Source organism: Danio rerio, chromosome 22 (genome assembly GCF_049306965.1).
Source record: "Danio rerio strain Tuebingen ecotype United States chromosome 22, GRCz12tu, whole genome shotgun sequence".
Lineage (NCBI taxonomy): Eukaryota > Metazoa > Chordata > Actinopteri > Cypriniformes > Danionidae > Danio > Danio rerio.
In genome coordinates, this window is record NC_133197.1 from 28,032,905 (window position 1) to 28,056,377 (window position 23,473).

The 23,473-nt window shown below is 39.2% G+C and overlaps 3 long non-coding RNA genes across 13 annotated transcripts in view; 2 read left to right on the plus strand and 1 right to left on the minus strand.

The window, feature by feature from the left end:
• Positions 1-1,693: 1,693 nt before the first annotated feature.
• The window catches only part of si:ch211-36i19.1, a gene marked incomplete at its 5' end in the record, with an annotated part of 30,848 nt that continues 9,068 nt past the window's right edge, over positions 1,694-23,473 (plus strand). Inside the window, 5 exon segments of the long non-coding RNA NR_186849.1 lie at positions 1,694-1,706; positions 6,804-6,814; positions 13,086-13,106; positions 16,389-16,404; positions 22,964-22,975. This is a non-coding gene — a long non-coding RNA (si:ch211-36i19.1).
• Positions 11,561-23,473, minus strand: part of LOC137488953 (uncharacterized) — a 74,961-nt gene continuing 63,048 nt past the window's right edge. For 3 of the 11 annotated variants that reach the window (XR_012398085.1, XR_012398084.1, XR_012398083.1), the window contains 6 exons: positions 22,207-22,279; positions 19,521-19,589; positions 19,340-19,438; positions 19,132-19,264; positions 18,930-19,044; positions 11,561-11,830 (listed from right to left, as the gene is read on the minus strand). This is a non-coding gene — a long non-coding RNA (uncharacterized lncRNA). The remainder of the gene's footprint in view (positions 11,831-18,929; positions 19,045-19,131; positions 19,265-19,339; positions 19,439-19,520; positions 19,590-22,206; positions 22,280-23,473) is intronic. The other 8 variants (XR_012398092.1, XR_012398091.1, XR_012398090.1 and 5 more) reach the window with 3 other exon arrangements.
• LOC137488952 (uncharacterized) lies at positions 14,264-17,364 on the plus strand. Its single transcript, XR_012397550.1, has 7 exons — positions 14,264-14,456; positions 14,561-14,668; positions 15,491-15,574; positions 15,695-15,749; positions 15,841-15,916; positions 15,991-16,167; positions 16,502-17,364. It is a non-coding gene; the product is annotated as an uncharacterized lncRNA (long non-coding RNA).

Genomic DNA, 23,473 nt, shown 5'->3' on the forward strand with positions numbered 1-23,473 from the left:
GGCGAAACACCTAATGAGTCGGTATCAAGGCGACTCGTTTGAAGCACTATGAATCGACTCTTTTATAGATGAATCAACCGTTTTAAACACTGTATTCTTACAGATTTAAGCCTTAGCTGGATACTTCACTTCACTTAGAACTGTGTTACACACTACATGGAGGGGAATTTTCAAAAACCCATAATATGGGCTCTTTAACACCAAGATACTTGAATTTAGTTCTCTCCAAATGTAAAGGGATGTCATTCTGTTTTAATGTTTGGCCAGATTGGTTTATGGGTAAACATTCACTCTTCTGTAAGTTCAATTTATACCCAGAAAAATTACCGAAATCATTTAATAAACAAGTTATTTGGGAAATAGATGCAATTGGATCAGTGATATAGAGTAATAAGTCATCAGCATATGAGGCTAGCTTATGTTCCATTCCTTTATGGATTATACCTTGAAATACAGGAAGTGTTCTAAACATTATTGATAGGGGTTCAATAGCTATTGCAAAAGTAAGCGAATCCATGATATTAATCCATTCCCAAAACCAAACTCTTCCAATACTCTGAAAAGGTAAACCCACTCTATCCTATCAAATGCTTTTTCGGCATCTAATGAAATAATTAACTCTGAGGAGTCGCTGCTTTGTCTTGAGTATATAATATTAAACAGAGTGCGAATATTAGAAAATGAATATCATCCCTTAATGAATCCAGTTTGTTCCTCTGAGATAATACTAGGAAGTATTGGTTCTAATCGAGAGGCCAGAATTATGGCTAAGATCTTAACATCAACATTGAGTAGGCTAATGGGTCTGTATGAATTACATAATGTTGGATCCTTCCCGTCTTTAGGCAATAGAGTTATAGATGCTTGTCTCAATGTTGGGGGCAATTTACCTAGATCTAAGGATTCCTTAAAAACAGACAGAAGCAGCGGAGCAAATTTGAAATGAAATTTCGTATAAAATTTCGATGGTAGACCATCAGGGCCAGGGGATTTCTTAGACTGCAATGAGTTAATTGATTTGGTAATCTCCTTTAATGTAATGGGCCCATCAATTTCGGACACTAAAATAGAATCAACCTTAAGGAAGTTAATGCGGCCAGGAAATTGGTTTAATTCTTCTAGATTGTTAGAAGCTTCATTTGTATACAGAAAAGAGTATTTATTCTGGTTTAATAAATAGCAAAAACTGTCATCTAATTATTCTTATATTTTAAGTTGGTCTTTAGATTAAAAATATTTTGTATTGTAAATAAGGTCTCTTTGATAAAATATCAAGTGTGACGGTAATCCAATACTCTTTATGTGTGGACTTGTAGGCTATCCAAATGGATTCCCAGAGGATGGGTCCAGGGGCCTCTTGTGTACTGAAGAAAAGACTGCAGGACCTCAGACTGAAACAGCAGCAGACTGTAGCATGCAAAAGGTATTCTGGACTCAACTCCTAGCTTGATGGAAGAAGAGGAAAGGGAAATGGAGAAAGAAATAGGCTTGGAACATGACATTAGTTTTAAGGATGAAGATGAGGATGAAAAAGACACAGCGGTGGGAACTCTAGTGACTTGACTTGGGGTTTTCAGTCAGATCGCTTTGGTTTCTGGGGCCTCATGTATCAACGCTGCGTACGCACAAAAACTTTGCGTACGCCAGGTTTCACGCTTAGAACCGCTCACGTTTGGATTTACTAGCGATAAACTGAACGTGGAAATGTGCGCAGCTCCACGCCAGCTTTATGGCTGGCGTACGCACATTTTTTGTGCGTGTCTGTTTTATTTCCATTGGCGACTCCTAGAGGCAGTTGTGTTAAATTCCTCTCTACAAAGTGTCTGAGCCTTGCAACGGCAGCTGTATGAGACGGGTTCATCTAGCAGGTATAAAAGGTTTCCATACCATACAGTTGACCAGCTAAACATTAAAGCACAATTTGCAGCGGCATGAATTGTGCCTGTTTTCCCAATGTAATCTGAGCTATCTACTGCACGCACATTGCTATAAAGACACTATCTGAAGATGAATTTGCATGCATGAATCAGAAACATTTCCATTCAATTAATGTGCAAATAAAATAAGATGCACAAACTTATTAATGATTCCTAATTGTCTTTCTCGTGATAAATAGTTGGCAAAATCTGATATGTAGCGGGGGAAAAAAGATGAAAGCGTTCATCAGACGCTGGATTCGAACCAAGTTCATGCTCGAACGTGTCAAAATATGTTGTCATGCGTCTTACGATCTGCGCCACTGAGAATGTTGAGAGTACTGCAATATTTTACACCTACAAATCACACTATTTCTTTTTTATTTCACTTTTTCAATTTCATTTGCGATGTTCAGACCCAACTGTGTTAACCGCATCAGCTAAACTCTCCCACTCTATTTTTTTCTTTTGTTGTTAATTCCGGAGAACAAACTTGCAAATAACACCGTTTTTTTCCGGTCTACCTCCGAAAGCAGCACCTCCAATTCACATTCTGTTCAAAGTTTCTCTTCTTGCTTGCTTTTGACTTTGCTTTTTCCTTGGGTTTTGCCAAAGTAGAGTCATTAGCATATTCATACGGGGGAGGAGGCAGGGAGGGGTTTTGAGCTCGTGCATGTTGCGCTCAGTTTCATGTTCATTCAGATGTTCAAAAGAATATGCGTGAGATTCGGCGTACGCAGTGTTTCATGCATCTGAATTTTTTTCTGCGTACGCACATTTACAGCTTTGTGTATACGCAATTTTTTAGTATGATTTCCACGCAAGTCTACGTACATGAGGCCCCTGGTCTTTAGAATTTTTTTTTAAATATTATTTTAAAATACATTTTAGTTTAAAATGGATTAAATTTTTTTGTAATTTTAAAGACCATTAAAGCTGAAGGCAATTATTAAATTCATTTATGTTAAAACTAGGGCTGCACAATATTGGAAAAATCAAACATTGCGATAGTTTTTCTGTGATATTTGTTGCTATATGATTATAATTATTTCACCAGATGAATTGACTAGCTCAGTTTGGAAATAGCTCATGACTTTATATAAATTGGGATGATTTTGTAGGCCAGATAATCTGCAAAAATGAAATTTAATTAATTTATTTCTATTGCTGAGTCTAACTGTATTTGAGTATAAAGTAAATAATCAATCAAAAGCAAATAAAACAGCTTGATCTTTATTGTATCAGAGTTAAATGCAAATGAATTTCTATTTGGTATAATTTCTTGTACACAAATTATTAAAATGCACTTGAAATCTTACAATCATCTGCCTTAAACAAAGCAAACAAGCACTCTTTCACTCTATTAAGGTTAAACTTTACAACCATTTAACAATATGGTTCTTGGTCAGCTATAATTCCACTCAAATTTTCTGAAGAATAAATAAACTGAAGCTAAACTTGACATTGCAGATTCTGTGACGTGACTACTGCAAATGATCACATTGTGATATCAATGCTGAAACGATATATTGTGCAGCCCTAGTTAAAACTGATTACAAAAATGCAGTGTTTTACTTTTGTAACAACATGTTGATTTACACTGCTGTATTATCAGTAACATTCGAGGTTACAGAAGTAATCCTTCGTTCCCCGAGGAGGGGAACGGAAGTGCTATACAGTGGATTTGATTTTGAAAATCCACGTATGGGAGGTTTCAGTTCAGAAGCCGCTTGTCTGAAAGAGTATTGAACGGGCCAATGAATGCAATGAATTGGCAGCGTAAGCTTGCACAGGTGTGCTTCATTGCCAATTATCCCAGCATATAAGCACACCTGGAGTGACCAAACACCATCCTTTTAAGCTGAAAAGACTTTCAAACAGCTAAGGGACAGTCATTATGGCGACGGAGTATAGCACTTCCGTTCCCCTCCTCGGGGAACGAAGGGTTACTTCTGTAACCTCAAACGTTCCCCTTCGGTTGGGGAACTTCAGTGCTATACAGTGGATTTGATTTTGAAAATCCACGTATGGGAGAGCTATGGAAAGCGCCATAATGACTGCACCTTACCAACGCCCCCGATGAGGGGATAGTCAAGTAAGCGTGACGCACCCACATCATGGGAGGTGCGGTCCTGCAATGTGTCCCTGGCCCTAATTTATCCTACTTCAACAGAAGTTTTACGGACTTAGATATATTTTGTGGGAAGTCGTGAGCATCTAGATAATTCTAGGAAAATATGACAGTACGTTGAGAAGTGTGCAATCCCAATAGGGAGGACGCTGCGGAGGCCATCCGCTACCCAAGGGGGGGATAGATGGCAGAATTTACAAATGGACTAGCCCTAAAAAGGGGGAGTACGCATAGAAAAAAAAAAAAGTGGTTAGCGAAGAGGGAAGACACGGGTCCACCCAGGGGGGGGGACTTAACCGTGGCGGAATAGGCATATGGGATCGCCTAGTGGGGATCACGCATAGCAGGCACCTATACCCAAAACGCGGGCTGACCAGCGGGCAGACCTACAACGTAGTCGGCCAGCAGGTGACTCCTCCGCTGAGTCAGTGCTGGGGACCACGGAGGAATCTGCAGGGCTCAACTGACAGGGACTTTACTGACAGATAAAAAGGCGCACATACCTCCGTGTTAGGGAGAATGGCGCAGCAAGCGTGTTTCAACACCCTACTGAGTTGTTTCCTCAATCACCAAAGGGTTACCTAATACCCTTGAGGAAACCGGCTCCACTTGCAGAATGTTAAACCTTGCAAATGTGTTGGGTGTCGCCCAGCCCGCAGCTCTACAGATGTCTGTTAGAGAGGCGCAGCTCACCTAGGCTCTGATAAGCGAGAGAATGGCATCCACAATCCAGTGGGAAACTTAATTTCGATACGGCACTTCCCTGCTGCCGACCGCTATAACAGAGCTACTCAGATGATCTAAACTCTGAGTGCGGTCCGGATAATACGCAAGACGCGAACTGGACAATAAAGAAAGGGCTGGGTCTGCCTCTCTTCGGAGAGGCGCGCTGCCATGGTGACCGAGTCCAGCTCCATCCCGAGAGAAGAGATCCTCTGCACGGGGGCGAGTTTGCTCTTTTCTCGGTTGACCTGAAACCCCAACAGGTGGAAGTGCCGTAGCACTTTGTCTCTGTGCATAATCAATTGCTCCGAGAGTGGGCAAAAATCAGCCAGTCATCAAGAAAATTGTGTATGCAGATTCCCATGAGCCGAAGGGGTGCTAAGGCACCCTCCGCGGGGTGTCTAACGGTGGCAAGGAAGAGTGGAGACATGGAAATACGCGTCCATCAGGTCTAATGCTGCAGACCAACCCAGAGGACGAACGCACTGGAGGATGCGCTTCTGCGTGAGCATTCTGAACGGCAGCTTGTGCAGACAGCGGTTCAAAACGCGTAGATCAAGAATTGGCTGTGACCCACCGCTCTTTTGGGCACGATGAAGTGTGGGTTTTTAAAACCCGCTCTCCATCTCGGCTGGAGGGAGCGGCTTGATTGCATCCTTCGCTAGGAGGACAGCAATCTCCTCTCGCAAGACAGGGGCAGACAGGGGGCTGATCCTGGTAAATACACACCCGTGACTTGGGGGGCCGTTTCGCGAACTGAATCGCATAGCCGAGTCTGATTGTGCGTATGAGCCACCGCGAAGAGCTGGCCCGCGCTAACCAGGCAGGCAGAGCTCTTACTAATGGACTCATCGCTACAATCGCTGACGTACCAGCAGTGGGGCAGCGCAGAGTGGGTATGCTGATCCGGGAAGCGCGCGGGTCCCACGGAAGAGCTGGAGGTGAGAGATTTGCTCTCACTCCGCAACCGAGCTCCAAAGGAAAGGCTCGAGGGGTGGGAGAAAGGAGACCGTCCTCCCAGTGCTCGTGAGCCACTGGAGAAACGCACCGAATCTGCAAGCTAGAAAGCATAGCGTCCCAGACTGGCAGATTTTGGGCTGTCACATCTGGGGAAGTGGAAAAGTGCTCTTTCATGATGTTTTCATGGCAGTAAAAAGTGCCGTTGGAAATGGGGCTCCGCCCTCCAGCAGGGAAAGAGCAAGTTCCCTATTCTCCAAATGGTCTGTCCCAAGGACGCTTTGCGGTCCATTGCCGGACTTAGTGGCGTTCTGGGAAGGGGGGGCTGCCTGCCTCCGTGGTGCTCGACGCGCTCGCTTCGCCCGAGGCGTTTGCGGGGGCGGTGCTGCTCTTGTAGGCGGGTGCCTTCGGCGAGGAGCAGGTATGGATGGCACGGCGGGCAGAGTGGGCTTACGGACCCATCATCACCCATCAGACTTCTCTCTCACCGCCTCGAATTCCTGGGTGAATTCACCGACGGTGTCGCCAAACAGGCCAGCCTGGGATATGGGCGAGTCAAGAAAGCGAACTTTGTCAACATCGCGCATATCTGCCAGGTTTAGCCAGAGGTGGCGTTCCTGGACCACAAGTGTGGACATCGTCTTCCCCAGTGCGCACGCGGCGGACTTAGTAGTCCGGAGAGCAAAGTCGGTCGCGGTGCGCAGCTCGTGTAACAAGCCTGGGTTAGACCCACTCTCGTGCAGCTCGGCCAGCGCCTGCGCTTGGTAGCGCTGGTAGGTGGCCATCGCGTGCAAGGCGGAAGCTGCCTGGCCCGCAGCCTTGTAAGCTCTAGCTCCGAGGGAGGCAGATAACCTACAGGCTTTGGACAGGAGATGGGGCGGACCGCGCAAAGTAGGGGCGCCACGCGGACAAAGATTGACTGCAATGGCGCGCTCCACCTGCGGGATCGCCTCATACCCCCTGGCAGCTCCACCATCCAGGGTGGTGAGGGCGGAGGCGGACGCAGTGCGGGCAGAGAAAGGTGCCCTCCAGGACTGCGTGAGCCTACTGTGCACTTCCGGGAAGAAGGGGACGAGAGGCTTCAAAGGCTTCGCCTTTTGGTCCTCTACGTAACACCCATCTAATCGGTCCGGCCGCGGGGCTGGGGGATGAACCATCTCCAACTCGACGGCCGAAGCAGCCCGAGAAAGCACGGCCAACATGTCCGCTTCAGGATCCGTTTTGACGGCGCTCTCTTGCCCAGAGGGGGCGAGCGGGTCCAGATCATCGTCGGACAATGAAAGCCCACCCTCGATGCCGCGGAGGACATTTGATCTCCGGTGTCAGCGAGCGTGAGAGCTACCATCTGATTAGACGGATCACTCCCAGCACCTGAAGCTTGGATGGAGCGCTTGGAGGAGCGAGAGGTCCGCGAGCCCTTAGGCGGCGGATTATCTTTCGCTGGAACCCTCAGATCTGCCCGAGCGCCCGATGCAGAGCAGGAGGCGACTGGGGTGGCTCGCTCTCTTACGAAAGTTAGCCGCGATCTCAACTGCGCGACGGTCATGGCATCGCAGTGACGACATGAACCGCCCCTGAGCACCACATTAACATGCTGGACCCCCAAACATGTAATGCAGTGATCGTGCCCATCATCTGGAGCCAGGAAACCCCCGCAACCAGAAACGCACAGTTGGAGCACCATCCTGAAAAGGACATGCTGCACGACTGTGTTGCTCTTTTAGGAAACTGCAACAATACGCACCGCTCTGGAGGACCAGACCCAAAGGGACGCCAGGCAAGGGAGAAAACCCAGCTCGACCGTCTGCCGCTGCGTGGACTCCCTCTGGACCGGGAGACACTCGTTCGCTCGATGTGGCTGTAGACAGCAAGAGGAACCCTCATGAAGCTCGATCAGAAAAGTCTCTGAAGCGAAAAGGATAGCGTTTGCTGGCGCCAGGTGTGCTTATATGCTCTGTTAATTGGCGATGCAGCACACCTGCGCAAGCTTACGCGGCCAATTCATTGCTTTCATTGGCCCGTTCAACATCAAAACATCAAATCCACTTATAGTACTGGAGTTCCCCAACCTAAGGGGAACAGCACAGTTATTATAGTTAATTCAGTTCATCTCATTCACGCCAAGCTGTGCATGCAGGGCCAGTGAGTGCTAGAGTTGGGGTTGAGTCCACCTTTGTCGAGTCCAAGTCGAGACCAAGTCCATAACCAGTCGAGAACAAGTCCGAGTCCAAAAGGGGTCGAGTCGGACTTAAGTCCGAGTCCTTAACATCCGAGTCCGAGTCGAGTCCGGCCGAGTCCAAACAGTCTTAAAACTCATTTATTAATTTTTCTTTTGGCTTAGTCCCTTTTTTATCAGGGGTCGCCACAGCGGAACAAACTGCCAACTAGTCCAGCATATGTTTTACGCAGCAATCCATTCACTCTCATTCACACACCAAGGCCATTTTAGTAAAATAAATTCCCCTATAGCGATTGTGTTTGGACTGTGAGAGTGTGTACCCGGAGGAAACCCACACCAACACACGGAGAACATGCAAACTCCACACAGAAATACTCCTGGCCCAGTCGGGACTCGAACCAGTGACCTTCTTGCTGTGCGGCAACAGTGCTAAGCACTGAGCCATGGTGCCACCTATATGTAAAAAAAATAAAAATAATAATAATAAATCAAATATATTTTATATTAACAATTAAACTGTTAAATTAATATTTTAAACTTTTGATACATTTTTACAAAATGCCTTGTATTTTTTGTAAGCTTGCTTTGAATTAAAATGAAAATAGGAGGATATATGTAGAATTTTACATACGTTTGACATTATTCTCATGCCACTTTCTCACATTTCTTCTGCTTAAATTACGCTTGTAGAGAGACCATTCGGCTTCACTTTTGTCTTAACAGGGAATTAACAGTCAGAAGAAATTTGTTCTAAATAAACAAAGAGTGAATAAATAGCAGGGGCGATTGGGTGCGAAATAAAACCCAGCGGGAATCAGACTGAAAAAATAGTCCAGTGGAGATTTCTAGGCTCATGATCTGGGTCCACCTGTTAGTCATAGCCTAAAACAGGGGTTCTAAAAGGTCCAATTCTGATTTTTTTTATTAAGGTCAAAGGTATGAAACAATTGATATTACATTACTTGTTTTTAATAAACATTCATAAGATGCAGCACGGTGGCACAGTGGATAGCACAATCGCCTCACAGCAAGGTCACTGATTCGAGCTGGCTTGGGGCAAAATAAACACATACTTATCTGTTCATTCAACTTTGAACTGTCTATTCTCTTTATCAAGTTTTATTTTCTGTGAGGCCGACATCTTCATCCATTCAAAGATCGCTTTGCTGCAGTGTTTTAAAGTAGGCGTGCAGGCGCGATTATCAAGCTTGATCATGAATAAGGCCCGACCCTAACCAATTTGGAGCCCTAGGCAAGATTTCAGGTGAATTCCAGTAAATTCCACTGCTAGTGTACATATACTCCTAAGACACTTATTAGCTTTGTTTTGGACATTCTTTATTTTTAATAAAGCAAGTGTACATTCAAAATACTTAGAAAGAAGTTTTTGCAACTCTGGGACACGTCGAAAAAATACGTAGCGATTATGCATTATGAAACCTGTGTAAGTTTTGCAAGTGGACAAAACAAAAATTAAAACAATATAATGATGATCTTATTTTAACTAAAAATGCTATGAAGCAGAAAGGAGAGATGAAGAGTCAGGCAGGTAAGATTAGGCCTAAATTCACAATTCAGGTCTAAAAAGACAACAGATAATTCTGATTCATTCATTCATTTATTTTATTTTCGACTTAGTCCCTTTATTAATCAGGGGTCGCCACAGCGGAATGAACCGCCAACTTATCCAGCATATGTTTCACACAGCAGATGCCTTTCCAGCTAAAACCCAATACTGATAAATATCCATACACACTCATATGCTATGGCCAATTTAGTTCATCAAATTACCTATAGTTTTTGGAATGTGGAGGAAAACCCACGCCAACACAGTGAGAACACGCAAACTCCACACAGAAACACCAACTGACCCAGCCGTAACTCAAACCAGCGACCTTCTTGCTGCAAGGCGACAGTGCTACCCACTGCGCTACCGTGCAGCCCACAGACAGTTGTGTCTTTGTGTTCCAGTTACATTTAGGACAAATTTCTGTTATTTATTTAGAATTAATTGTATAGTAATATTAAAAATAATATATATATATATATATATATATATATATATATATATATATATATATATAATATATATATATATATATATATATATATATATATATATATATATATATATAATATATATATATATATATATATATATATATATATATATATATATATATATATATATATATATATATATATATATATATATATATAATATTATAAATAAATGGAGGGTGAGGTGCTTTTGAGGATAGGTCATGGTCCTGGTCCTCAGTGGTGACATCAGCATACAACTATGCATAATTCTGAATAATTTCTAAATGAAACTTTGAGATGAATACTTATGCTATACACATATTCTTGCCCTCTGCCATTTGACTACATATAAATAGAATCAGAAATTAGTCATTATCAGATTCTCTCTTGCATATTCAACATGTATGGCAGATATATACTGCTGCTCACAATCAGTAATGTTTATTCTCACACAGAAGACACATTACCTGAATATTAATTTTTACACAAAGTCAAACCTCATTCTGTCTTTAAAAAGATTCAATTATTGCTGGAATTTGTGGACTTAGTCCAGTGATCATCCATTCTGAATGTTGACTGGATTTGTGCTTATTAATATAATATGCAACTCCAAGCAACATTATTACAACATTTTTGCTATTCCATCATTTAATTACTGTAATTTTACACTCTCTTTATACTCTCTTAACCCCACCCCCAAAAGCAGAAGTTGATCTGGGATAAGTTTATACGGAAGGTGTCCTGACCAGCATGCATAATAGGCTGCACTGATTCAGACGTTATGATCGACGCACATCTTTAATGGAAAGAAAGTGAATGCAGACGTTTTCATATTCATTTAATTCCCCATTTATGCATACAATTCTAAAGAAAATCTCCAATGACTACTTATGCATCAAGCAAAAAAAGGTCAGACATAAGGTCAGGATAACCAGAGGTGAAAATTAGCTCATCGTCTCCGTCAATAAAGAACCCACACATACACAAAGAATGCTTATGTCATGCTCTATAGCTGGCATCTTATCAGAATTATAAAATAATACTTTTCTACTGGCAGCTATACCTAAACATAAAAAACTCTTTCATACATTAGAGCCTTAAACAATTTATTCTTTATCATATAGTAAAATGTACATCTATTGACAGCTGCATGTCCAGGTGAACAGCTTAACATCAAACATAAACATGAATTATTTCAGCAATGGAGAAGTGCTTTGCTCATTAACAGAGATTCACCTGTACCTAGAAACATTACTGGGAGAGTATTTGGGTAAATGTAAGTATGGGCCTTTTCAGACCTTTCAGTTTAATATTGTAAAATAGTTTGTACAATTTGCATAATAACATGAAAATAACGCTATTATTTTTGCTAAAAAAGCATTAACCACTGTGCTTAATGCTGTGGGTATTTGTTAGAATCTATTAAGAGAACACTGTGCTTATCCCAAATACGATTTCAGACAGCAAGGTTCTAATCTATATAGTGAACTTAGTGGGTAGAGAACTTCAACAAAACATCCTGTAATGGTAAAGAATTAGGTCAATTTGCTGTGGCTTTGTGTGAATAGGCTGTGGGTTTTGATAAATGAAAGTGGACAGGCTCATAAAGTACTAACCACGATCACACCTCTGTTTATTTTCATCCACTGGTGTTTAGATCAACATAAAATGCACTGTAACATCAGGTTGCTCTTTAATACAAGATGAATGTCCTGACTGATGCCATTCTTTTCCACTCATCTTGTGATGGATCTGTTTTTCTAGATCCTTCAGGTCTTTTAAATGTCTGTATTTTTGAGTCTCTTGATGGTTGTTGGAGCCTCAGCAGCAGAATTTGGAACACACAGGTGTTGACTCTTCATTTGTGGCATCTGCAGCAACCTGGAGAGTACATGTCTTTACAAATTAAACAAGACAAACATCTATGTAATTTTGAATCAGTCCTATCAATATGAAAACAAACCTTAGTCCATACAATTCGACACAATACAGCAGTAATATTATGCGTACAAAACAAAATGCTCTGAAGAACTGTTCAACTCTTACTTGCATTGTAAGTTATTGCTTGTTTAAAGTGTCAATATTCCAAAGGTTTTATTTGGTAATGATGGCTTATAAAGAATAAAGGCCAAACAAATCAGGCCAATGCAAATATGAACAAGCTATAAACCAGGTATTTTGCATGGATCACAGACATTATGTGGAATATGTGGGAAGCGCAATGTGTCGTGTGTAAACAAAACAAATGTATATAGACTAAATACACCCAATGTTGATGTGTTGATGGTCATGGTGTCATGATTATTAATATTTACTGTATTTCTGGGATTCTTGGTAGTAAAAATCAGTTCCTGCTTGGTAATAATGTTTTTTTTAGGATTTTTTGAAGAAGTACACATGCAGATTCTTTAGCAGATATTCATAAATCACTTCATGTCTTCATATTTTAGTTATTTCACTGAATACACTAGGCCAGGGGTGCCCAATCTCTGTCCTAGATGGCCAGTGTCCTGCAGATTTTAGCTCCAACTTGCCTCAACACACCTGGATGAATCTTTCTATACCAAGCTGCGGTCACACTTGACTTTTCTCCCCATTCATACGCACACGGATGTGTCAGACCGGAAACGCAGGGTCATGCGTTAAGTTTCACATTTCGCTGCGGTGCAAAGTTCAAGCTTGGTGAACTCTGACCTGCGAAATCGCATTACTTGACTGCGTGAGATCAATCGAGGATCAAAACATGACCTCTCTGGACAGAAATTTAAAACATGGAGCAATCGCTCACTTTTTTATGACAGGAGTTTTGCACACACAAACTCTAGTGTGACAGCAGCTTTAGAGTTTGATTAGCTAGCCCAGGTGTGTCTTATTGGGGTTGGAACTAAATTTGTATTTCCTGCATCCTGGAGACGTGTGTCACCATAATAACACCACTCATTAGTTTATATAAAACCTTAAATAATGGCATCAGGTGACGCTTCAGCAAACTAAATGAGATGCATCTGTGTGTTTATGAACCAGTTTGATCACTAAGAGAGCTTAGAGATCATTGTTGTATTGTGTTTTTGTATAATATGATGTAACATAGAAATATAATACAACAATAAATGCTCTGCCTCGTCATGTTGGGTATATGTTGAATGAATAGTATAAAGCTAAATATTAACATAATAATGGAAAATAATAGAAAAGATAATATATATATATATATATATATATATATATATATATATATATATATATATATATATATATATATATCTGTACCAAAGCTTGATTCAGTTCAAACAATAAATGAACAAACAACCAAACTGTAGACAGATGCCAATGAGATTTGAATGGCAAATCCAAATATTTGCTTTTCTTTTTGTCTTTCAGTTTCTCTGCGTCACTGAAAAAACAGCATTCTCGATGTTTGGTTTATTGATAAACTACAGTCAACAGATGACAGACAATGACAGCAGGAATGTGTGCACAAATACTTTCATATTTGAGTGTGTGAGAGAAACTTTGTCAATGTCTGGTTAATGTTTTAGTCAATTGTAAATAAATGCTGTAAAGTAACATCCCACAATAACTCGATGTCTTTGTTTAACCACTTTTTACTAAATAAAACCAGTATTGAACTACTTTAAAACAGCTTTTGTCTTTTTTTTGTCAATACACTTAAAGTTAGTATATATGTTAAATAAATATGTGTTTAGAATTTAACTTCAAAGTCATCGGAAAAAAGTATTAATCTCTTGAGTGGTTTTAATTCTCCCCCTCTCAGAAAAAAAGGTACAATGAGGGTACAATTTTGTTCCTAGAGGGAACAAAATATAAAATTGTACCTTTAAAGGTCCCATATTGGTCCTTAGGGTACAATTTTGTACCCAAATGGGCTATAAAGGTACAAATGTCCAGATTTAGGTTTGAAAGGTACATTTTTGTACCTTTTATAGCACATTTGGATACAAAATTGTACCGTAAAGGACCAATTTGGCACCTTTAAAGGTACAATTATATATTTTGTTTCCCTATAGGAACAAAATTGTACCCTCAGCTCATGATAAGATCAAGACACTATATAACACTAATTTAAATGTATTAATACTAAACATTAATACTAAAATACATAATTTAAAAATATAATAAATAAATAAATTGATTGAATTAAATATTTTAATAATTAAATTTTTTTCATGTATTTAAATTACATTTTTTCTCAAAAATTTTAATAATTTAATTTATAATTGAATGTAATTTTAATCAATAAAAATGTAAATACTGGTCTTTGCTTACTGTTTAAGACCCTTTAGTTTATGGGATGTAGAATAAGAACCATGCAGAGTGACAGCATCTTCATACAGGTGGTGATGTTGCTGTCTCTTTAAGAATTTGGCTTGTTGAGACGTTATAGTAGTGTTTGTTACTGAGGCGGTCGGTAGTGTATGCTGGCTGTTTACACAGAACTTCGCACGCTTTTCAAAGAAAAGTCTATTTTGGAGTCCTCACTTTTCAGGTAAGAATGTATTAAAGATATATTTTCAGTCTCATTTTTACATGTGAAGCCGTGTTCTGTTGATTTTGTCTGACTCTCGGGTCTCGGCTTTCCCCCGCTTTAAGTGCTCCGGGCTGGCCTGCAGGATGGAGTTTGCTAAGATGTCTGCAGCTTATTAAATAAGTTAATACAATGTGATATCGAAGTCACCGAGGGACATAACGTTATAGACGGTGAGTACTATATGCTGTTAGTTTTCTCGGTGTAAAAGTTCCCTTTGTCGCCTACGTTACCTATTCGCGCCTTATATCTTACGTTACGTTACTGCTTTATTAATTAGTGTTGCCACGGCGGAATATAATCGCAACCCAATTAGCAAAATACACTCGGGCCAGCTGCGGCGGCAGAAGCGCGACGCTGCCGTATCCGTGCACCGGAATCGGGCCGTGACCCGTGAGTAATGTGCGGTGTGGCCCGGAGCTCGCGCGACTAAAGTCTTCATATAACGTTACCTTGATATAAAACCTTTTGTTATTAATACTGGAAATTTGTAATTATCGATAATGTTTTATATTTTGAGGCCATTTTTCTAGCCACGGTTGACCGCTGAAATGTAATTTTAGACGGTTATATAAGTTAAGTTACACCGCCATTTTGTGAAGAAAAATCACAATTTTGTCACCGACAAAGTGACTGATTATGTAAACGTGGCTAGTTACAAACGTGGCGTGCGTAAGTTACATATCTTCGTTTCAATGTCTTAAGTTACATTAATGTTGAGGAGTGTTCACAAACTCTCATGTCCAGAATTGTTGGTGCTTTACTATCGTTTAACGTTATACTTATGTTAATGTAGAATTATTAACATACCATGTTGTATAAATCGACGTTTTAAGTTATACTTTGTTCTTTAATGTAATAATTTGTCTCATCTGTTCTGAAACTGGTACCTTGAGCTATTTTACCTATTTTATTAATATCTCAAAATAAATAAATAGTTATTGCTTTATCTTATTGCTTTCCAGAAGTTTTTGAAGTTTCCAATTGTCTTTCAGGACAAGATTGAACAACAGAATGCAGCCTAACAGCATCAGACCAATGAAGGCATGTCAAATGAAAGCATGGCTCAGTTACAAGATGTAAGTATGTCTCATTATCTATACCATGGTTTTAATGGCTTACATACTATTTTAAATTTGTAGGTTTTTACTTACGAACAACAATAAATGTACACCCACATGTTTAAAATTATTTTCTAGGTTTTCATCGAAAGATGAGAGATCAACTGAAGAATGCTATGGACCTGACTCTAAGGTACTCTTTCTAAACTTTCTCAACTTGATTAATATTATTCAATTCTAGCTTTGTATGGATTCCTTCATATTTGTTTCATCTTATGTTCCAGGAATTGATTTTACAGCAGCACTTCTCATGTTGCCAGCCTTGTTAAGCGAGACACTTCAACATTTCGTTGTGCTCCGGTGCGTATGTTGTTTTCTGTTCAGTATATGCTGTGATAAATGCATTTTATAATGCTAGATATTCTTTATATTAGGATGACGCAGTGGGTAGTGCTGTCACCTTACGGCAAGAAGGTCGCTGGTTCGAGCCTCAGCTGGGTCAGTTGGCATTTGTGTGAGGAGTTTGCATATTCTTCCAGTGTTCGTGAGGGTTTCCTCCAAGTGCACCGGTTTCCCCACAAGTATAAAGACATGCGCTATGGCTGAATTTGGTAAGCTTATTTGTCTGTAGTGTATAAATGTGTGTGTGAATAAGTGTGTCTGGATGTTTCGTAATACTGGGTTGCAGCTAGAAGGGCATCCGCTGCATAAAACATATGCTGGATAAGTTGGTGGTTCATTCCACTGTGGCAACCCCAGATTAATAAAGGGACTAAGCCGAAAAGAAATTGAATGAATGAATGAAATTTATATTAGTCTTTTAATCTGTGATACTTTTTTTTTAATCAGTGAATATTAATTATTTTACTTTCTATGCATGTTGATTTTCTCTTCATCAGTGATAGAGTGACTGATATTAATGTAATTATTGCTTGTCATTTACAGTGAACCATCTTCACCACATCAAACAGTTCAAGTACAGGAGGAGGCCACCGACTGGACAACTACGTTAACAAGACGAGTCACGGCAGTCTTCAGAGTTGATGGGATTGCGATTGGCTGGCCAATGATGTGGACGAATATACATTTTTGACATATCCATCTTATTAGAAGAACACCTTGATGTTTCTGCAGTGGAATGTTTTGAATGAACGGTGGACTGTGACAAGCCTCGATCTACTCCAGTTACCAAAGTGATCAACCTTGTTTTTTGTTTCTCTACATGCTCTTGGGATAATCACAATCATCAAGTTAATCCAGCACACTGCTATCATTCATGCATAAAGCACATTTTTAAATAACTTGTGGTCCTAATGACTATCAAAGAACATTTTCCAGATATGAGTGCCTTACATGTCATGTTTATCAAAAACATAAACACATATTGTGTTACAACAAATTACAACTCCACTTGAGGATGATGAGGAGTAATCTACTGATGTATTTGGTTTTCTGCACTGTTGAAGCAATTTACAGAGAACGTTTGCCTTCATTCTGAAATTCAGAGAAAATGTTGATGACAAATTATTTATTATGACCGAGTATTCTGACTAAAGACAAATACTTTGGACTTTGTAAAGTGCAGTACTTGATGTAGCCTGTGTAATGTGTTTATAAATCTTAAACAGTATTCTTGTGGTCTTTGTATTAAGTTAAGATTTAGTTTTTATTCTTATCTAAATTGTTCTTTTTACTGTTTTACATGTCTGCTTCATACTTGCTGTGTAATTTTATTTCTTAACACATTCAGTTGTGAGTTGTAATGAAATATTTCTACATTAATAAATAAAAATGGACATCTGTGAACCAAAATATTTTATTTATTTATTTGTGCATGCAGTCACCAAAAGATCAAAATGCCTGGGTCAGTACCCTGAAAATGCTATATAATATAAAAAGGTACATTTTTGTACCTTCGGTGGGGGTACAAAATTGTCCCTTAAAGGGTACAAATGTAGAAGGTACAATTTTGTACCTTTAAATAGAGGTACAAATTTGTACCCTTAACGGTACCACCCCAGTGACGGGCCATTTGTACCCTAAAAGGTACAATTTTGTACCTTTTTTTCTGAGAGTGTAGGGGGTTAAATTTCAAAGTTGTCTGTAAATGCGATCTCTGATGGCCTCTAGTGGTGTCAACATGAACAGCTGATCGACTTCCCAACCCTGCTTTAACAGATTTATGTTTCAAACAAGCCTGAATGACTCCATTAGTTTGTTTAATTACTGTTGTAAGTAAACTGTACAATTTATTTATTGTTGTCAATTCAATTCAAACATAAAGCTTGTATTTTCACAAAGTAACCAAAGAAACTGCTCACAAGCAAAACAACATCAGATTCAATCATATAACATTTTATGTGATGCTTCTGTTTCCATTTAAGTTTAAGAATGTTAGAGCTGTAAATATATTGTAAAAATACTGTGCTTGGTTATACCTAAATAATGATGACAGCTCAAGTTAATTGTCAGTTAGGAAGTGACCAAGTGATCAACTCAAACTTAAAGTCATGTTTTAGCACTATAAAGCACTAATTAAGTTGAATTTAACTACACAGGACATTTTTGGAAGAAAGAAAACAATTTAAAGTTAAATTATTGGCAAATACAAACAAGTGCAAATTCTGGCTAAAACAAATCAAAAACTAAGATAGATTGTCAGTAGAGCATTGGTCTTAAACTCAATTCGTGGAGGGCCACAGATCTGCACAGTTTAGCTCCCACCACCTCCAAATCACATCTGGTTAATGGTCTTTTGTAGTCTTAAATGCAGTAATTAGTTGTCTTTGATAAGGGTTGAAGCAAAACAGTGCAGAGCTGTTACTCCTTTTTCCATTTGAGCTTCAGAAAGCTATAAGAACTGACAGACATATGTGTAAAGGTTTTGACTCTCGGATTCTGGTTAAACCTTCAGTCGGTGAAAGATGCAGTTTGTCTTTAACCATCATCTGACCGCTTAATGGAACACATGTATGGTTTTGGTTTTAGCAGTTCAGCACACACTGTAAAAGATACTGGGTTTCACACAATAGATTTGTGTTGAGAAAACATGAAGGAATTGAGTTAAATTATTAGTTTTTACAAATTTAAATGTATTGAACATAAAATAATTAGGTTGTCCCCCCAAAAATACCTCAAGAATTGTTCTTTTAGCTCATTTTTAAACAAGTCGTTTAAAAAAAACAGCAAATATAATTTTTGAGTGCATATATATATATATATATATATATATATATATATATATATATATATATATATATATATATATATATATATATATATATATATATATTTTTTTTTTTTTTTTTTTTTTTTTTAATAATTACATTAAATATCTTTTTTTAATAAAACTAATCATTATTGAAGATTGTACCTGTTAAAGGAGTCGATTTTGGGGAAGATCTGCAGAGCAGAAGGGGATTCTGGGTAAATATCGGCACATACAGCTGTGGTACTATTGACTCTGAGAACTAACGCCCTCTGGATAACTGTGGATAAAACATTTAGACATTTTCTGAGTTCAGAATCTGAATAGAAATATCAGTGTAAATGTGAAAGTTGTTCATGTAAGCTACCTGTAAAGTCTATAGTAAGTTGCACTAAAGAGTCAGTAAACAGCTGTATTTTGGAGAGATGTATGGGTCCATATCTGCCTGTCAGATCGCCAACCATACAGGCCAAAGCCCTGGTCTGAGAACAGTTGTTCATCTAAGAGAGAAGGATTTCTGTCTTAGTTATTCTGGATAGTGTTTGATGATAGACTATTATTGTATAGTTTTGTACATTTGTCATGTTGAACGGATTAAAGATCTCGTCATCTTCAGGACATGAGCCATCTGGGTACATGGGTTTATCTGCAATGTACCAGAAAGCCCATGAAAACTAGAAAACAATGAGAGAATTCAAATTCAGTGAAATAAAATATGTCGCAGTAATATGAAAATTTGACAAAAAATTAACTTACATTTGATGATTGCAGATCGACCTCTATCTGAACATCACCGTAACTGCCATCTGGAAATGTCTGCTAGGACTAAAGACATACACATCATCTCATTTAGCATTTATTTAATGTTTTTTGTGTGTATTATACACATTTAAACATGTATAACAAACATTACTGTAATATTTAAGATATTTGTATATTATATATTAACTTTAAATACATATTTTATGTAATATATATTTTTTCATTTTATTTAATGCACTACACCATTCTTTTATAATAAAATTGATACTTAAATTAAACTAATATATTTAGCTTAGAGTTGTAAAAAATGATTTTATTATTAGAAATCAAATAATATTTTTAAGATAGACAAAATATTTTAATGTCTTTATTAAATCTATTAAGTAAACAAAATGTATGTCTAATATTAATATATATTTTATATTCATTTTATTAAACATCATGCATTAATATTTTATATAGTATCTGTATGTTTACTTGAAATATGTGAATTCATGTAGTTATATTGAAACTAATTACGTGATTAAACATAGATTATATGAGCACAAGTACACATATATAATCAGTAAAAAAAAATAAGCGTATGCAGTAAAAATTCTACATAATTTTAATAAATAATTTATATAATTATTTATTAACATATTATTTATTAGGTGGCACAGTGGCTCAGAGGTTAGCACTGTCGCCTCACAGCAAGAAGGTTGCTGGTTTGAGTCCTGGCTGAACAAGTTGGCATTTCTGTGTGGAGTTTACATGTTCTCCTCGTGTTCGTGTGGGTTTCCTCCAGGTGCTCCAAAGACATACGGGATTAGGTTAACTAATAGGCTGTAGTGTGAGTGTGTACAGGTATGTGTGTTTGTGTGAGTGTGTCTGTGTGTAAATTGTGAGAGTGTATTGGTGTTTCCCAGAACTGGGTTGCACCTGGAAGGGCATCAGCTGCGTAAAACATAAGCTGGAACACTTGCCGGTATATTTTGCTGTGGCGACCGCTGATAAATAATGGATTAAGCTGAAGAAAATGAATGAATATTATTTTATTAGTTATACCAATAATATAGTATATAGACTATTATACATATTGTTGTGTATAGAATAAATATGCTTGCATTTAAATCTATTATTTTAAAGAAAAAAACAAAAAAAACATTATGCGTTTTGTTCTTAATCATATGAATCATTCTTGCTCACGCAACACCAACACCACAAGACAGTGGCTCAGAGGTTAGCACTGTCGCCTCACAGCAAGAAGGTTGCTGGTTTGAGTCCTGGCTCAGAGTGACTCAGAGGAGGAGTCACTCGCTGGCCCACTACGTTAGGTCTGCCCGCTGGTCAGCCCGCGTTTTTGAGTATAAGTGCCTGCTATGTGCCATCCCCTCTGGCAATCACCATATGCTTATTTTCTGCCACGGTTAAAAGTCCCCCCCCCCCCCCCCCCCCCCCCCCCCGGGATGGACCCGTGCCTTCCCTATCTGCTAACCACCTTCTTATGCGCACTCCCCCTCCTTAGGGTTAGTCCATATGTAATTCCATTTTGTCTCCCTATTGGGTGCGGATGGTCTCTGCAGCGTCCTCCCTACCAGGATTGCAAGCTTCCCAACGTACTGTCGTATTTCCTAGAATTATCTAGACGCTAGCGACTCCCAAAAAATATACCTATTCCTTTAAGCTTCTTTTGAAGTAGGGATAAGTTAGGGCCAAGGGCACGTTGGAGGACCGCGCCTTTCATGATTTGGGTACGTCACGGTTGCCTGACTGCCCTCTCATCGGAGGCGTTGGTAAGGTGCAGTCATTATGGCGCTTTCAATGGCTCCCATACGTGGATTTAGAACATCAAATCCACTTATAGCACTGGAGTTCCCCAACCGAAGGGGAACGTTCGAGGTTACCGAAGTAACCCTTCGTTCCCCGAGGAGGGGAACGGAAGTGCTATACTCCATCGCCATAATGACTGTCCCTTAGCTGTTAACATCTCTTCAGCTTAAAAAGGATGGCGTTTGCTGGCGCCAGGTGTGCTTATATGCTCAGTTAATTGGCAATGCAGCACACCTGCGCAAACTTACGCTGCCAATTCATTGCTTTCATTGGCCCGTTCAATACTCTTTCAGACAAGCGGCTTCTGAACCGAATCCTCCCATACGTGGATTTAGAACATCAAATCCACTTATAGCACTTCCGTTCCCCTCCTTGGGGAACGAAGGGTTACTTCTGTAACCTCGAACGTTCCAGAGGATTATAAAATACACAGCAAGCATGATTTGCTTTCCCAGTTCAGTGCTGGATTCAGCTAAAATCTCCTCAAAGCAGAAGCTGTGAGCTACAAACAGTAAGTGTTTTCATTTGTTAAAATTGATCATGACATGTACAGTGTCTAGCGTTAACGGTATGCTGTAGCAACAATGTGAACAATGCGAAATGCTGCTTTGCGGGCAAGCGATTTAGCTACAAATTTATACTTATCAGTTAAACTGCTGTAAACACACACACACACACACACACACACACACACACACACACACACACACACACTCCATCAGCAAGTTTGTGTCTCTTATGTGTGTGTGTGTGCGAATGCATTGATTGTCTTCAGGCAGCTTTTTCATTTTTTACCCTTGCATATTCCGGATACATGTGAAACATGTTGTATAACGCAATGGGGTAAAAAATATACAGGTTAGCTTACCTGACTTGTGTTGCAGCAGAATAACAAATCAAGGCTCACACAGGTAGCATCCCACATCTTGTGCTTTATTCTCCTGTCACGATATATTACAGAAAATAACTTAATCCGAGCATCAAAGAAAAAGAAAAAAAACTCACACACACACACACACACACACATAGATGCAGACAACATTCACACACACACACACACACACACACACACACACATAGATGCACACACATTGGCAAACGCTCTTAAAGGAGCTGCACCCCATTTTCACTTGTTACAGACACTTGTCAGATTTTATTTTAGTGAGCAGGCAGGAGGTTGACTGATTGTTTACACAGCAGAAAAACGCATGCTTTTACGGGCGTGAAGTGGAGCCGATCCGCGAATAGCCGCCCATTATGATGATGACCAATCAGAGTCACTTAAGGGCGGGCCTTTCAGAGGAACTAGGAAATATGACCGTCACTTTCAAGATAGCTGAGTAGCTGTGTATAATCAAAGTGAGATTTATGAAAAAATAACACGATATCCTTCAAGTGAGCACACATTGCTTTGCATCTCATAAACACAAGCCTTAAAATTACATTCTGGAACACCCCTTTAAGAATGCAGGTATAAATAATGGGCTCAGTTTAACAGTCACAAACACTAGAGGTATTTTTTTTATTATTATTTCAGGTGAACCAATTTGATTCCCTAAAAAAACTTCTAAACATTTAGAAAACCTTTTTTTGCAGTGCAAATGTTCAATGGATTTGAAAGATTCTTCAGAAACATGAATACCAATAAGAAACTAGAGTATATTGTATGCTATGTGTTGTACTTTTTCATTTCTCATTCATTTGGCAACATTTTCCTGTTAATTACAGGTGCGGGGTTTATTTTTGGCTTGAGGTGCTCTAAGATGCTCTTTAGGATCTTCAAGCGGTGTTGTTTTAGATAATGACTGCAGAGTCCTCAATGACGTAGTCAAAAGTTCACTCAAACACTCAATGGTCTGAAAAGATGCTTATAATTATGACTAGCTGGAGTATATGGAAGTATAATGTGCATACTAATTGTATATGATTACTTTTCCTAATTAAAATATGAAGTAAAGTAGTAAAAAAAGAAGTGACTAAACATGCTATTCACAAATACAGAAGCTGCTACTAAGCTGTTGTTCCTTATTGATTATTCACTTCAGTTTTATGATGAATGAAGCTATTTTTTTACATCAGATGTCTATTTGTAGTTCACAATTAGATAAACAATTCTGTTTTAGTTCAGGCTTATC